Raw genomic sequence first — 15,202 nt, 5'->3', positions numbered from 1 at the left:
GGGAAACCATTGAAGCATATGCTGCTACTTTGCATTTTCTGGCATCTACGTGTGCATTCACTAGCATTGATGAGATGATACATGATCAGGCGGTCATGTGCACAACATTTCTCAAGGCACACAAAAGATTATTGTTCTACAAAAATCTAGCTCTTGACAGCTCAGTACCATTAAGAATTGTGAATGTTCAGGTGATGGCATTAAGATTCTCAAAGTAAATAAACCAAAATTGAAAGCTACTAACCGCACTGAGTGCTATTGTAGTGGGTTTACTAGTCATGTAGCATCTTACAGAAACTGTCTAGCGCTTGGTAAGGAATGCCACAAATGCAGAATAAAAGACCATTTTACAAACGTTTGTCCTCTACTGTTCACCCAAAGAAATTTTTCATAATTCAAGAAGATGGTGACAAGATCTTTAGCATCAATGAAACATTAGAAGATCTTGTTTTACACACAACTTTTCTGGACAAGTGTAAGACTGATGATCAACTGAAATGAACTGTGCAAATTAATCAGCTAAAGGGGGACATTGTAGTGGGCACATTCTCCCTAATTACTATCATATCTAAGGAAGAATATGAGAAAATACTTAACAAGGAGCTAATTCAACCTAGTCGCATCACACCTGGTGCCTATGGTTGGCGTAAAATCAGATTCAAGGGAGTCTTTGACGCCAGTTTGAATTTTAAATACAGAATAGCTAGGGCAAAAGTATATATGGTTAATCATGGAATCAATATTTTAGATTGGTTTTAACAGCAAAGTCTGCAAAAGGTGGTAAACCTATAGAGAGCACCTTATGTATTTTGTATCTCTGAGGTTTTCCTGGAGGACATTTTACATGATTCTGAAAAGGTTTTCACTGAGAATTTGGGACGTTTGAAAGATTTGTAACATTACATTAAACTCAAGAAAACAGCAGTACCAATTAAGGAGAAAGTGTGAAATGTACCACTTTCAGCACGCAAAGCGCTTGACAAGGTATTACCTAAATTGTTAGAAGAAAGAATAATTGAGCCCATTTCAGCATCTTTTTGATTGTCACCTGCTGTCATCATGAAAAAGAAAACTGGTGAGTTCAACCTATGCATAGACTTACGCCAGTTAAACCGGCAAGTGATTGTTGAGAGTCATTCTTTACCATAATTGTATGAAATGGTGGCAATGCTAAAGTATTTTCCATGTTAGACTTTACTGCCGCCTAGCATCAGATTGTATTACAAAAAGATTCATGTGATCTTAGCTTGTTTGATACTCCAAATGGTGCATTCATATTTTCCAGCATGCCCTTTGGCTTGAAGTCTGCTTCTGCAATATTTCAAAAAGTAATTAATAAACTGATTGATGGAATGGAAGGTGTTAGAGCCTCTCAGGACCGTATACATGTGTTTTTAGAAACCCACAAGGAACATCAGTAAATCTTAGAAAGGTACTTGAAAGAACTGAAGTAAGTGGCGTTACCCTAAAGAGAGAGAAATGTTAATTTTTCAAGGATAAAATGGTCTACTTGGGCCATGTCATTGGTGCTGATAGAGTAAAACAAAAACCTGGTTTAGTTTCAGCAATAGTCAATTCTCCACCACCTTCAAATGAAATAAGGTCTTTCCTCGGCCTATGTGAATTTTATTCAGAAGAAACTGATCAAGAAGGATGTGGACTTTGTGTGTAACAGAAGATGCAATGAGACTAAGTTTCCTGTGGGGTAAACCATTCTTCATTAGGACTGTTTATAAACCACTGGTGAGTATACTAACTAAATATAATTCGGACAAGGTATTGGCAAGCATAATGCAATTGGCATGTAAGTTACATAAATATCTATTTACAGTAGAATATGATCCAGGAAAATCCAATATCACTGCCAACTTTTAATCCTGCATGCCTTGTGATGGTGTAAGTGAAGAAGATACGTGTATGAAATGAATGATGATACTGTTGTTGCTTACCTGTTGGATGAACCCAACAGTGAGAGAGCTCTGAGTAAAACAGATTGGATGACAGACACTGCTGATGATCCAGAGTACTCTATTACCTCTGATAGCTTAATTACTGGCCAAAGGAGAAAGAAATAGATGTGAACCTCAGACCATAATGGAAAATGAAGGACAAGTTAACAATTGAGGATAATGTCATTATTCAAAATGATGTGTTGATTGCATCAATTATGTGAAGAACGTCATAGCATATGAAGGTCACATAGACATGACGGGTACTAAAAAGAATTTCAGAAAGAAATACTGGTGGATTGTGATGTAAAGATGTATGTGCATGAGTGCCCGCTGTGTAAGGAAGTTGACATAACTATGATGGTACGATCAAGTCCCTATACTCCAGTTAGATTTCCCAAAGAACCATGGCAAATATTTCGGGTTGACTTGATTGGACCTATGTAGAAATTACCTGGCACAATTTTCTACACTATGGTCCTAGTAGATTACTATAGTAAGTGGATTGATTTGGAATTCCTAGAATGCCCAACAACAAAAAATATTGGAAGTTGTCAAAGAAATGTTATCAAGGAACACGATGAGTGATATTGGTGCACAATCTATATCTACCGAAATGTTAGAATTTTTCAAATCTTGTGATATTACCCCTTGCAAATCAGCTCCATATCACCCACAAAGCAATGGACAAGTGGAATGCTCCAATCACAGTATTAAGGAGATTCTACAGTTAGCCTTGAAAAGCAACTTACCTCTCAGGAATGCCTTAGGACTCGTTAGTGGTACGATAAGCCTTTGCGCTTATTATACCAATCAGCATATTGTGACTGGCAGAATTCTAATGAGCTATTGACACAAACTACAACCTCATTAGTTTTAAAGAGAGGCAAAAGATATGTCTCTTGATAAGACTGATGAGAAACAGACCATGCCTGGAATGGCTGAGAGACAACAATCTAAAATGAAACAGTACTATGATCAAAGGTAGGCTTTGACTTAGAGTAAAATAGGTATTGGTGGTGTGCTCAGAATCAGACACCTGTGTTGTATATTTTGTGGTAAAATAATTGGTAATCCCTTCTAGGTGATAAAAATGCCTGGTTCAGCCTTGAAAATGGAAGCTGGTGGAACATTTCACATGCTGTACGGATCTCCCAACCTAAAATGCCATCTAATGTGCCTGCTGATGCTAGAAATTGAGAAAATGTAGACGGTTACCCAAATAATACATCTACTCATTGAAACCCAGTGTGACTGTATCCCAAGATCTTAACAGAACGCCATCACATGTTCCCACTGATCATCAGATTTCATTGGGTGGACAGACATCACATAATGTTGGAATGCCAGTCAAGAACTATGTAATAAATTGAATTCCTACAAGAGAGGGTGAAGATGTAATATTGATGTATATCGTTGCAATATGCCTTCTGCTGAGCATTGTAGTCTTGTTTCATTCCTTGTTAGGTTCCTTCCCCTCCCTCCTTCCTCATGAGTGTGTGCGCGTGGATCGCCGCGCGCTGATTAGGTTTAGAATGTTAGTGGTTGTGACATTGGGTTTCGGGCGGGAGATTAACAGATATCCTGAGTGTAGACACTGGTGACGCTAGTTAATAAACGTCGTGCTCTTACCCAAAACGTGTGTGTTCATTACAGTGTGGTCAAAGGAGCACAGCTGAGGTGGAAGCAAAGACTGTTCCAGAGTCTTGACCGCATGCATATCAGCTTGAGCCTGTGTGTTTTTGTCAGTCTTTTGTATTTCCAACGTGACCAAGGTAGGTGCTCCTGGGACTGAAGTGAACATTTTAAACTAGCAGGATCAAATCCGTTTAATAGTCCTAAAATGTCATATTGCAATAATTTTTCAAATAATACTTGCTAACCACGAAAGCTTTTCTAAATCTATTTTCGCAGCATCAGGAGGCAACGGTGTGATTTTTCAACAGCAATTGTTTACTGTACATTAACTGAAGCTTTTTTAAATCCATTTTCCCAAATTAAAGAAAAAGAATCTCCGACTTTCTCTTTTATGCTAACAAAACTTGCGATCGTTTCCTGGTCCGTGAGGTTTTAATTTGAATCGTTTCAGAAGTTTGTATCTATAAACAGTGAACAATAACCATGGCAACAGCAAGATGAAAGGACGTTCAGGCAGAGCACTTTGTAGCTCTTTTTATGACTTCTGGGGTCTAAAGGTGGAGGTGCAGTCGTGGATGAGAGCTAGAATCCTGAGGCTTATCATAAATATCTGTGATTTTATAGGCCTCTACCAAGGCATTGCGCTTCAAATAAACCATTTACTGCCTAGAGAATAAATGTACACATACAAAGCCTCGAAAAGGTGTTGCCATATATTTCCTGGCATTGTTATGTCTACTTGGCAAATACACACAGCAAGCCACTTTTCAGTTCGGGTAGTCATAGGCATGGCCCAGGATAGTTTGGGCACACTGCCACTTTTATTGAATGGCCAAACAAATAAAACAACAAGTGAATGATTGACGTAATGGAATGAATGAATACATGAATTAATGTGGAAACGTCCATGGGTTAGGGCAGCACAAAAACCAATATATTATTAATGAAGGCGGTGTGGCAGGCAGCCTTAAGTTTTGTTATAATGGTCGATTGGTTTGTCTGTAGAGAGAACATTTCATAGTCCAAGCTTCGATCTTTGAAGGGAGAAGAACTTCATCAGCAATTCAAATTAAGGTTTGCATAAGTAAACAACTTAGGCTCCTAGGCACAAATGTTACATTACAACAAAATCGTTCTCAATTAAAACATTAACAGTCCGATTTTGACTTTGGCTGGCGGTTTCTTTGGACTTACAACCTCTACCAAGGCAGGAATACCCATTGGTGGCCCTCATCGTTTTGAACAGGTACAGCCCTGAGGCTGAGATGCACAGCGCCTAGTGCAAGGGAGTTCAAAACCTTCTCCAAGAGGTTGGCACCTGGGGCTTTGTCGGGAGCATGGTTACTTAGACTGTCGATGTGCTACTCTAGATTCATAAATTGTGTACTGTATTAAGAATAAACATTACAATAAATACAATTTAACTATAATGGCGATCCAAAATTAGACCAGAAATCCAATGACATAAAAAACTATTAATAAAATACTATAACATTCACATCTGTAATTCGTGAATGTAAGGACAACATAAAAAACAACATAAAAGAGGGAAATAAAAATGGACGTCACTGAAAAATAATATAAAAATAGCATGAAATAAAACAAATGGCTGGGCCGCTCTAAAAAAAAAAGCAAAAAAACTTATCTTTAAGGGCTCCTTCTCAATACGTGAAAAAGCAAACAATCAAAACAAAAAGCAGATCCCCGAACGACAGCAGCAGGGCTTTGTGGAAGCCGATGTGAAATATTATATAACCTAAACAAATTGGTGTTAGCATCAGTATCATCTCGTAATCGCTCACTCCTCCACCTACATTTCCCTTTCAGTGACATAAAAAACCCGCTCTAGACAATCTGTCTGTATCCCACATATCACTCATTGCTGAACTGTACACGTTCCTTGATCAATGAAATCTTGCCTTAGTCTGCCCAGCGAGATCTGTTCTAGATGGAAGATTGCATGTGTTGCTTTCGGCAAGAGAAGGAAGGGTGCTTTGCTAATGCCATGCTGCACCTGTTTTGTGAGGAAGCAACGCTGACACTGCTGATGTTCGATATGTACCTGTCCTAGTTATACCTGTCCTTTCTGCTCTAGGTGTACCTGTGCTATGATGAACGGTTGTTTCTGCTCCAGTTGCCCCTTGTCACGAAAAAAGCAAAGGATATATTGACTGCTCTTGAATCTTATGCCCTATGGACCAGGGAGTGTTTCCCAATATTTGATGTGATATACCTACAGTCCTTAGGAAGGCACCTGACCTCGAAGGGGCAAGGGGCAATCTTCAAGCCACAACATTTGTTGACCGAAAAAAGAAGCAAATCCTTGTTTGATACACCTGTTTTTAAAATTGTGGTAGGGATACACTAGTAAAACAAATTGTAGCTCACCCACACACAATTTTAATGTAGACCTGACAAGCGGAGAAAATAAATGTCAAAATAAGGGAAATAGCTTGACCCAAACTAGGGAACCCATAACTAGAAGACTGTACAGCCTGTGAACGACAGAACTCTTGCCTGCTTTTCAGTGCTATATGTGAAACCCAACCCACTGAAGAAGTATAACACACTAAATAGTTAAGGGTTTATCAATCTATATGAGTACATCATTCTTTTATTATTCCATAAGAGGTGTTTTGTATTTCTTATGTGTTCATGTCTCTTCAGAGTGAAAAATAGTCATTTGAACTTAGTGCGCTCCCTCTTTAGTGTGGTAACTACCTGTCTTGCATTTAAGATAATTTGTGATTTTTCTTCTGCTACTTCCACGTGTCCTTTACATATCTGTAATGGTTAGGGAGGCTGTGTTGCTGCTGTCCTTGTTGTATCTTTGAGTTGTGAAGTTTGATATAAATCTTTCTGCTACACAAAAGATACAACGATTTGCATTACCAATGCTGATTTTAATTTATGATGTCGAAGAACGAGTTAATGGCCACAAAATAATGTGAGCAGAGTTTACTTTTGATTTTACAAGTGAAAATAGCAATTGTTTTAATAGACTAGTCAACAGCTTATGAGTGGCTACATTTTATGTGTAGTACTTTGGCTAATTCTGGCATTTTAGCCACCAGATCGTACATAGTGGGATTTTGAGCACATAATAAAACTTAAAAGCAAAACTACAAGCCCCACAATGCAACACGCTGTTGTCTCAAGCCAGGAATGTGTGTTGTTTTTTAGGCAAACTTGTGAAATGTAAAGTAGAATTTTGTTCCTGACTTTCTGCCTTTGTTCAGGTAGACAACTGCCGGTTAAATACCCTTGTGGGTGAGAGGGTAGAGAAAGTCTTTCAAATTGAAATGCAAGCATCTCAGTGCTGAAGGGGTAACATGGATATTCCTTGGCAAACCAACATGTTAAAGAATATGTATTTTATGAGAACAATGTGAGTAGCAACAGTTATATGTGTTTAGGAGACCCAGAGAAATAAAACAAATGTGTGCGGGTACCCCTCTTCTTGAGTCCACCCTCGGCCTAGAGGTTGGTGTAATTTAGGTGGAGTGCTTAAAGGACCACTGTGATTAGCCCTGTATTGAAAATGTCCAGCACTTGTGCAGTGGTGTAACGCAAAATATTGGGACCCCCCTGCCCCCGTTGATTGTGACAACGGTCCTCGAGTGTCCAATATCTTACAAATGTTCTTTGGGCTGAATCCTTACCCCAGAGTGGATGGGCCTCCCCCGGGGTCCTACCCCTGTTTTACACCCCTGCATTTGAGATAGGTGCTTGCTTCGTGAGTGCAACCAGTGTGAGTAACCTCCATATTTATGTTTTTTTTGCGGTGGTGGCAGAGCTTTCTGGAACCAAGTGATGTGTTTGCCGTGGAAGGAGCCACACTATAGAGTTATTTTTGCAGAAATGTTCTAAATGCCCGCCAATGCTGGCAGTCATTCTGCCAATACATCCGGGCACTGGGGATGTCCAATACAGAGGGAGTATGCCAGTTACCAAATAGTTTTCTCCATAACATGCTGAGGAGAGTACCACTGTTGGTATGTACACTTTCCTGAAGGTCCTCTATTTGCAAAGAGTCTCTTACTCAGCTAGTTCTGCCAGTACCGCAGTGGGCCAGTCACACTAGATTTAGTCTCTTTTTCTCCATTATATGTGGCATAGTGAAATATTGGCAAACAGTGAAGAGGAAGATGGGTTCTTCAGTGCACAGAGAAAAAAAGAAGGTGTAGAACAAGGTAGCAGAGTCTGATATCTGCTGCCACCATCAACCAGCACATTCATGTAGTGCATGACTCCACTCACCACTTGAACGTTCTAAGACTATGTGCGAGTAGGTGGCATCGCAGCACATCTACCTCCTCATTGACAACAAAGAATTAAAATAGAATACATGAATGATTTATATAAAGTATAGACATACATTAGGGAAAATCCAAACTCAGATAAAAGGTATAACAATGTTGTCTCTGACTTTACGCAAAGTTTACAGGACATGTTATTCCATGGACGAAAGCGCAATACAACAATGCCTTGTAATTTTGTTGGATCGTCATTTGTTATATTTTAGCTTTCCACCAATATTGTTTTTGCCACATTCTGATTAAAATTGCTGTTAACATTAGCAGCTAGATCATTCTCGCTACTATTCTGATTTCCTGATAGTTTTGATCACCTATTCTTTAATAATGCTCAATTCTATTGATATCACCGATGCAATTTTACATTTTGTGGACACTCTGTACTCACTTCCTTTTTAGGGCTTGCCCCTACCGATGCAGTGCGCAACACTGCTCGCGCAGGCGAGAGCCCTTTTGTGGAGGGTTCCAATACGGACCCTGGAATTGCACACGCTCGTGCATGTGCTTTTCCTTTTGGTTTCCGCTATTGGGCTTTGCGTGCGTGTTTTTTTTAAACAGAGCACGCAATAGGCCAAAGGCGGGCGCATTGCTCCGCCCATGGCCTATTGGTGTCTGTTACGCGCACCAAAGCCCATATGTTTTCAATTACCGTGCCCAGCCACGGGCACGATAATTGAAAACATATGGCTCACAGTGGCGCGCGCGCGTGCACCTCTCGCGGGCGTGTCTTTTTTTTTTAACAATAGCGATCGCTTTTTTTATCACCGAGTCGGCTTGTCTCGGTGGTTCTGAATCGTGCATACGTCTCCCATAAAATGTACACAGTAAATACGTGTGCCACATACATGGTCTTCGAGAGCACGCTGTCAGTGCTGTCGTGAATAAGCTTGCACTCGTTTTCCACTTCTACAGCCTCGTTTTGTTCGTGAAAGCACCCGCTGCTGTCTCATCTGCGACCTCTGAGCCGGGCCCGGGAGAACGTTTTATGTTCCAGTGTTTGTGAGCTGCGCGCATATTACAGTACAGCATCACAATGCAATCTGTGCAGGTTATAGAAATGCGTGAGACAGAGTGTGTGTGTGTGTGTTCTAAATCAGCAAAGTGTGAGGACTGAAGCCACCACTCTGTGAAACGTCAGTATGCAGCTCCAACACTAATCGCCCATCAGCATACGGGCACCGGTGCTGGCAGTGCCAGACTGGCACAGCCTGGCCAGTCTCCCGCTCGGATACTCTGCTCACATGGAATCCTGGTGCGGGCTCGGTGGGCTCCTGGGTGTGTGAAAGTCTCTTGTTAATGATCGGTGTGTGTTTGGGGAAGGGGAGGCGCTTTTCTATGTCCTTTTTGTATCTTAAAACGAACCCTAAACCTTACCTGCCCCCTCTGAGCCCAGCAACGAGCAGGAGGTGCCCCCATTGTGATCCTCTGGAGCACCACGGGCTGCATGAAAAGGTTGTGTTCGTGGCTGTGGCAAAATGCCCCATATGTTCTTTAGCACATAACATTAGGGATTTTGGTCGCTAAGCAGATTCTGTGTTTGTGTGACGCTAGAGCCGGTGTCTGTTTGAGTGCTGGTGTGTGTGTGTGTGTTTGGGGAGGGGCAATATGAATTTATCGAGCACTGTAATATGTGCAGTGCTTGAAATGTAAAAATACCTGTTTGTTTCTGAGAAGTGTCGGTACTCTCCCCTCAAAATAACAAGCATTTGCAATGCAATAGGTCTAACATTATTAAAGTTTGAGCTATTGGCATTGCTAAATAATGCAACACCAATAGATCAAACTTTAATAATGCTTGTTTTAAATATATTCTCCTTTCTGGGATCAAAATCAAATCCAAAGTTGCTCAGATTCCCACACTCATCGAATAATGCAACATTAGGGATCTTCTAATCTCTTTTATTATTTGACCATTTCTGTCCATTAGTTAAAATTGAGGTGTTCCACCTTGCAAATAGGAAAATATTTTGTTTCTCTTTTCCTCTCCGTATATGGATTTTAATCTTACTCCAATCACCTACATTTGTTACATTTTGTTTTTGCAGCTAGTCTTTGTGCCGTAATATGTTTTTTACCTGGCCCTCTATGCAGGGTCACTCCAAAACTTTTTGCCTTGCTCCTCCTACGTTTTGCTGAATTCATTATTGTTGGCCTTAGGACTCTGCAAACTTGACCACGGCTTTGTATTATTCTGTAGATTTTATGAGGTCCCCCAGAAGTCTTTTATTGTGCCGATGTTGAAGGGGACGGATTTTAAACAGGCTCGTCCAGCTCTCCTGTATTTACAACTGTTGAAGGATGAGTGTGTCTTTTTTGTTCTTGGTTACCTAAAATCCGTGGTAAAATCTAGGGCCTCTCTTGAATAAATATTATTGTGTGTTAAGGTTTAAATTTGTTTTTAAACTCAGTCAAAGGCTTGGGATAGTGCAATTCTGCTGGCAGGCTTCTAATTAACGGTCAGTGTTTAGTGGTATACGAAATTTGCATTTTATATCACGGATTTTTATAGATTGTGAGGAATGTGTTTTACTTGTGATGGAAAACATGTAATTATTTATGTAACTTTTATGGTTTTATATTTCTGAAACCGGATAATTTGAATTGAATTGAATAGACCACTGGTAACCAGGGGTAAAGTGCTTGTCCCTAAAACATAGTAACATTGGCTATACCCAATTGGCATGTATACTTATATGTCCCTAGAAAATGCCACTACATGTGCCCAGAGCCTTTAACTTAAATGCTACTGGTGGGCCTGCAGCGCTGACTATGCCACCCACTTAAGTATTCTATACATTTCTCAGGCTTACAATTGCTAAGCCTTTGTGTGCAGTTTCAACTCCAACTTTGACCTGGCAAAATACACGTTTTGCCAGGCCCAAACCTTCCTTTTTAATGCTTATAACCCATCCTATGGTATGCGCTGGACAGGCCAGAGGGCAGGGTGCAATGTACTTATAAAGTTGGACATGTACTTTTTAAGTTTTACAGCTCCTGGTAGTGAAATACGCTTACACTCGTTTTTCGCTACTGAAAGGCCTATCTCTCCCATAGGAAAACTTTGGAGTTGCCTTATTACATTTTATATGTGTAATTTCTAAGTGGTAAGAGATGACTGGATCATGTTTGGTGCCCCTGTAATCCTAATTTAAAAACCTAATTTATGGTGAAGTTGGATTTTAAATTACAATACTGGAAAAGCCACTTTTAGAAAGGTGGCATTTTCTTGCCTTAGCCACTTGGTGCCTGCAGCCTGTCTCTGGTCACATCACTGGGTATAGTTAGCTGTTGGGATTTGTGTGTTTGTCCTAGACAGCCGCACACAATGGGGACTTAGTTGTGACTGGATGGACCTTCAGTGACAGGATGGGTGGGAGGAGTTGGCCCAGCCTTACATACACCTGATTAGACTGTGTCCTGTCTCCACAAAAAGGGCTTAACAACCCTGAATTGCTACTTCAACCAGCTTAGAGCCAGGTCAGGGAAGGTAAGAAATTCCATGCACTTCATAGACACTGTCTAGAAGCTTCTCCCACCTCCAGAACCAGGGCAATAGTGTTTAAAGAAGGACCTCAGGCACCACCCCTTAAGTGCACTTCTGGACCTGTGGATACTCTGCAAGGAAGAAGGACTGCTGTGCTGCTACAAGAACTGTTACTCTGCTGGACTGCTCCTCTACAAGGAACTGCTGCTCTGCTGTGCTGGACTGCTGCCCTCTTAACTGGGAAAGAAGAACTGGACCTGCAACCCATCTTGAACCCAGGACCCACCAGTAACTCAATGGGCAAGTCTGCTGACCTCCTGATCTGAACCTTAAGGACTTAAAAGTCCCCCCAAACAGGTCCTGGACCTGTCTTCAGCAAGTTCCTGACCCCTAACAGCTTCCTCTCAGGCCATGGACCCTTGGTGTGGCTCTTGAGCTCCTAAATTCAAGCTTTTGGGCTCTTAGCGACCACGAACAGGCCAGTTCACACTGGAACCATGCCACTCTCATGGAAAATCAGCGTGATCCTCCACAAGTCCATCTCTTCGTCCAGCAAGCATCGATCGCCTGCGGATGACCACCAATGAGAGGTACCAGCCCGCCCATCTGGGATACCCGGCTTGGTCTTCACGCCACACCGACCACCGCTAGAGATGCTCTCCTTGCTCCCGGCGATCCTATTTACCGTGAATAGGACTCTTGGCACATATCTTGAGAAGGTAAATCCTCAGCGGGACTAATCTGGGACTGTGTCCAACCCATGCTCCATCGCGGTCAGCTTGAACTTGTGGCTGTGACCTGGTCCAGCATGACCAGAAAGCCACAGTGGTTGCTTTATGCCTTTAAGAGCTATATTGCAGTTTATGCTTTAGAAATTCATAACTCTGGTTCTACTGATTGGATTTTTGTCGCTGTGGTCTTGTTTTATTCACTAAATTAAGCACTACATTTGTATCGTGGTGTGGGATACTTTTTATGTGGTGTTTTCACAGTTTTACTATTTGAAGTGTTGCACAAATACTTTACATACTGCCTTTAAGTTAAGCATGACTGTTCTGTGTCAAGCTACCAGGTGGTTGAGCACAGGTTAATTTGGGGTTGCTTGTGCCTTACCCTGACTAGGAATGTGGTTGCTGCTTGACCAGGGCTTACACCCCGGTCAACCAGTAACCCAATTTCTAACAATATAGTTTATATTTTTACTGATATTTGCATTTTGTATAGCTCAAGTTCATGAAATTGCTGTGTCTCTTGTTACTTACAGTTGCAGTTCCCCGACACGAGCATCCAAGTTGGACACAAAGTAGATGGTACTTATCTGCTTGTTAGCAAATAAAATGATATCACTGTGGTTAAACTGTGTGATGTTGTTCTATGTGCCCTTGTCATAGCTCATGAAGCCTCATTGAATATACTAATACTTGCAAAGAATGGCCCATAGAATGAAAACCTTTCTTAAATGATTTGTTCTGTCCATTTAGCCAATGGCTTGTGGGTGGTACAAGGAGGTGTTATGCTGTTAGATATCTGACACTTTAGCGAATTTTCTCATCAGAGCAGATGGGAATTATACATAATTGCCAATGATTAGCTTAGCTGGTAACTCTTCCCTATTGAAAATTTCTCTAAAACGTTTTACAATATCAAGTTTGGCTCTTCAACAACTGTACATTTGTACCATTCTGAATAATAGCCTGTTGTATCAGTAATATATTTGTTTTTAGCTTTAAACTTTTGGTCCCATTAAGTCTATTCCCTGAGCGTGACAAGTTTGAGTGGTTCACTTCACCCGCTCCAAAAGTGACTGATGTGTCTTCATAGTTCTGTCATGATAGTCATACAAATATCACTAGCTTTCACTAACATTTTAACTTTAAAATACAAGCCAGGCCACCAGAAATTGTGGCTTAATATTCTTTTGCTCAGGCTACTTCCAATGTATTATACACATTTTATTACAACTAATTTATGTCTGAATTTAGTTGGCGGATCTAGTCTAAAGTATCTATAAAGAAGTCTATCCTAAGGTCAAAATTTACATTTTATGTTCCACTACGGTTGCAAATGTAGAGATAAGCTATTTTATCTAAGCCAACTTTGCAAAACATAGTGTGTAACGATCTGAAGATCTTTGGCCTCGTACAATTCGACAACCATACTTCCTCTTCAATGCTGTTGTCAGTTCTTTCTTCAACATCAATGCTAGCAACTTATGCAGTCACCATGTTCATTGTCAGTAGAGTCATTTAGCTTTTGTGCACCCCATGCTTACAGAAATCCATTGATGCCACTTTCCTGCCTGCACCATCTTTAAAGCCAGCTGCATCATTTGTAAAGCCATCAAAGCCAGCCTCCTTTGTTTATCTTGCAGACAAGCTCGCCATCTCTAGGGGCTCTCTGCACACCCACAACCAGGCAGCTATCAGCTTGTAGACTAAGAAGCGTAAAAAGAAAGAAAACAAGGAAGCAGACCTTTCCCATCCATGCCCCAAGAATCTGAAACAACAACCCTGTATCAGTCAAGACCACTCAACGCTGCTCCCGTTTAGGAAAGTGATGAATACACACATTCCTATTTAGTAACAGTACGCTTCTATTTCCAGAACCCAGCTATCTCTCCTATGACTCGATGACTGTATGCTCGCCTTTTGTCCCAATGCAGACCTAAACTGCCATCTGGCTAGGTGCGTGCTATATAGATACCCTACATACATACATTTTTTCTCAAGGCAAGTGTTGCACTTCATATTGGTACTATTTAAACATGCCTAGTCGACTTGTAAAACATGCACAGCAGTTTACATTGTAACGTCTTGATAAAATATACACCAAATGGTTATTATCTATGTTCAAAACAAAGCTATTATGCCAAATTATTTACCTGAATGTCTCAATTATCAGAAACCATTTTTTTTCAATGATACAATAGTTGCTTGCAGGACAAAGCAATTCCATTAGGTAAATATGATAGTGATTTCATTGGATCCATCTATTCACATAAACACAGCTCTTATTGTGTAATTACTTGCATTAATAGTAATAACACACTTTAAAAATGGGTTAAAGCACAGTAGTGGTTTCACTGTCTCTGTTTTCTTTTATTGTTCTCAAAACACATTTGTCAGTCATCATTCTCATATATGTTGCATGTCTCTTTAACAACTGTTTAAGCATCCCAGCCATATCTGCAAAATTATGGACCACTTTTGCATAATATAATTGCAGTCTAGAAATGACAAACATTGCTCTTTTATGAAAGCTCCAGGGTAATTGCTTCAATAAGGTTAATATTTGAAAAGCCAGGATACACTTTTCATGCTTGAAAATGTAATGCATCAACTGCTGAAAAACTGACACCACTGAAGAGAGATTGAAAGGCATTCTCTTTAAATGGAATGCAGCTTCTAGTGTAATGAAAGCATTCACACCACATGGTTATCTGTAATAATTCTATTTGATGGCATGCGCTTTCATATCTATAGTACTAAACCTTTTAACACCGTGTTGAGAAGTAATGGTAGCCCACTCATGTGCGTATGTTTAATGGCATAAGTTCAATGCACAATCTAACCTCTCCACATCTTTTACAGGCCCCTACTACTGGGTAAAATCCATAGTGAAGAAGCTAAGGGACCTGGCACACAAAGGTACATTTATGGGTATAAACCTACAATTTTTATCTCTGGACCGTTTCCAATTGCACACCTAAGATTGTATACCTAAGTGTAGACTTACATGCTTCCACCCTGGTGGTGCCTCCTACAACAGATCTCTATCATTGAGGCAGAGAACTCTCTATGGGAAAGTTTAAGGAA

Source organism: Triturus cristatus, chromosome 8 (assembly GCF_964204655.1).
Source record: "Triturus cristatus chromosome 8, aTriCri1.1, whole genome shotgun sequence".
Lineage (NCBI taxonomy): Eukaryota > Metazoa > Chordata > Amphibia > Caudata > Salamandridae > Triturus > Triturus cristatus.
Note: the sequence above shows the minus strand (reverse complement) of the source record.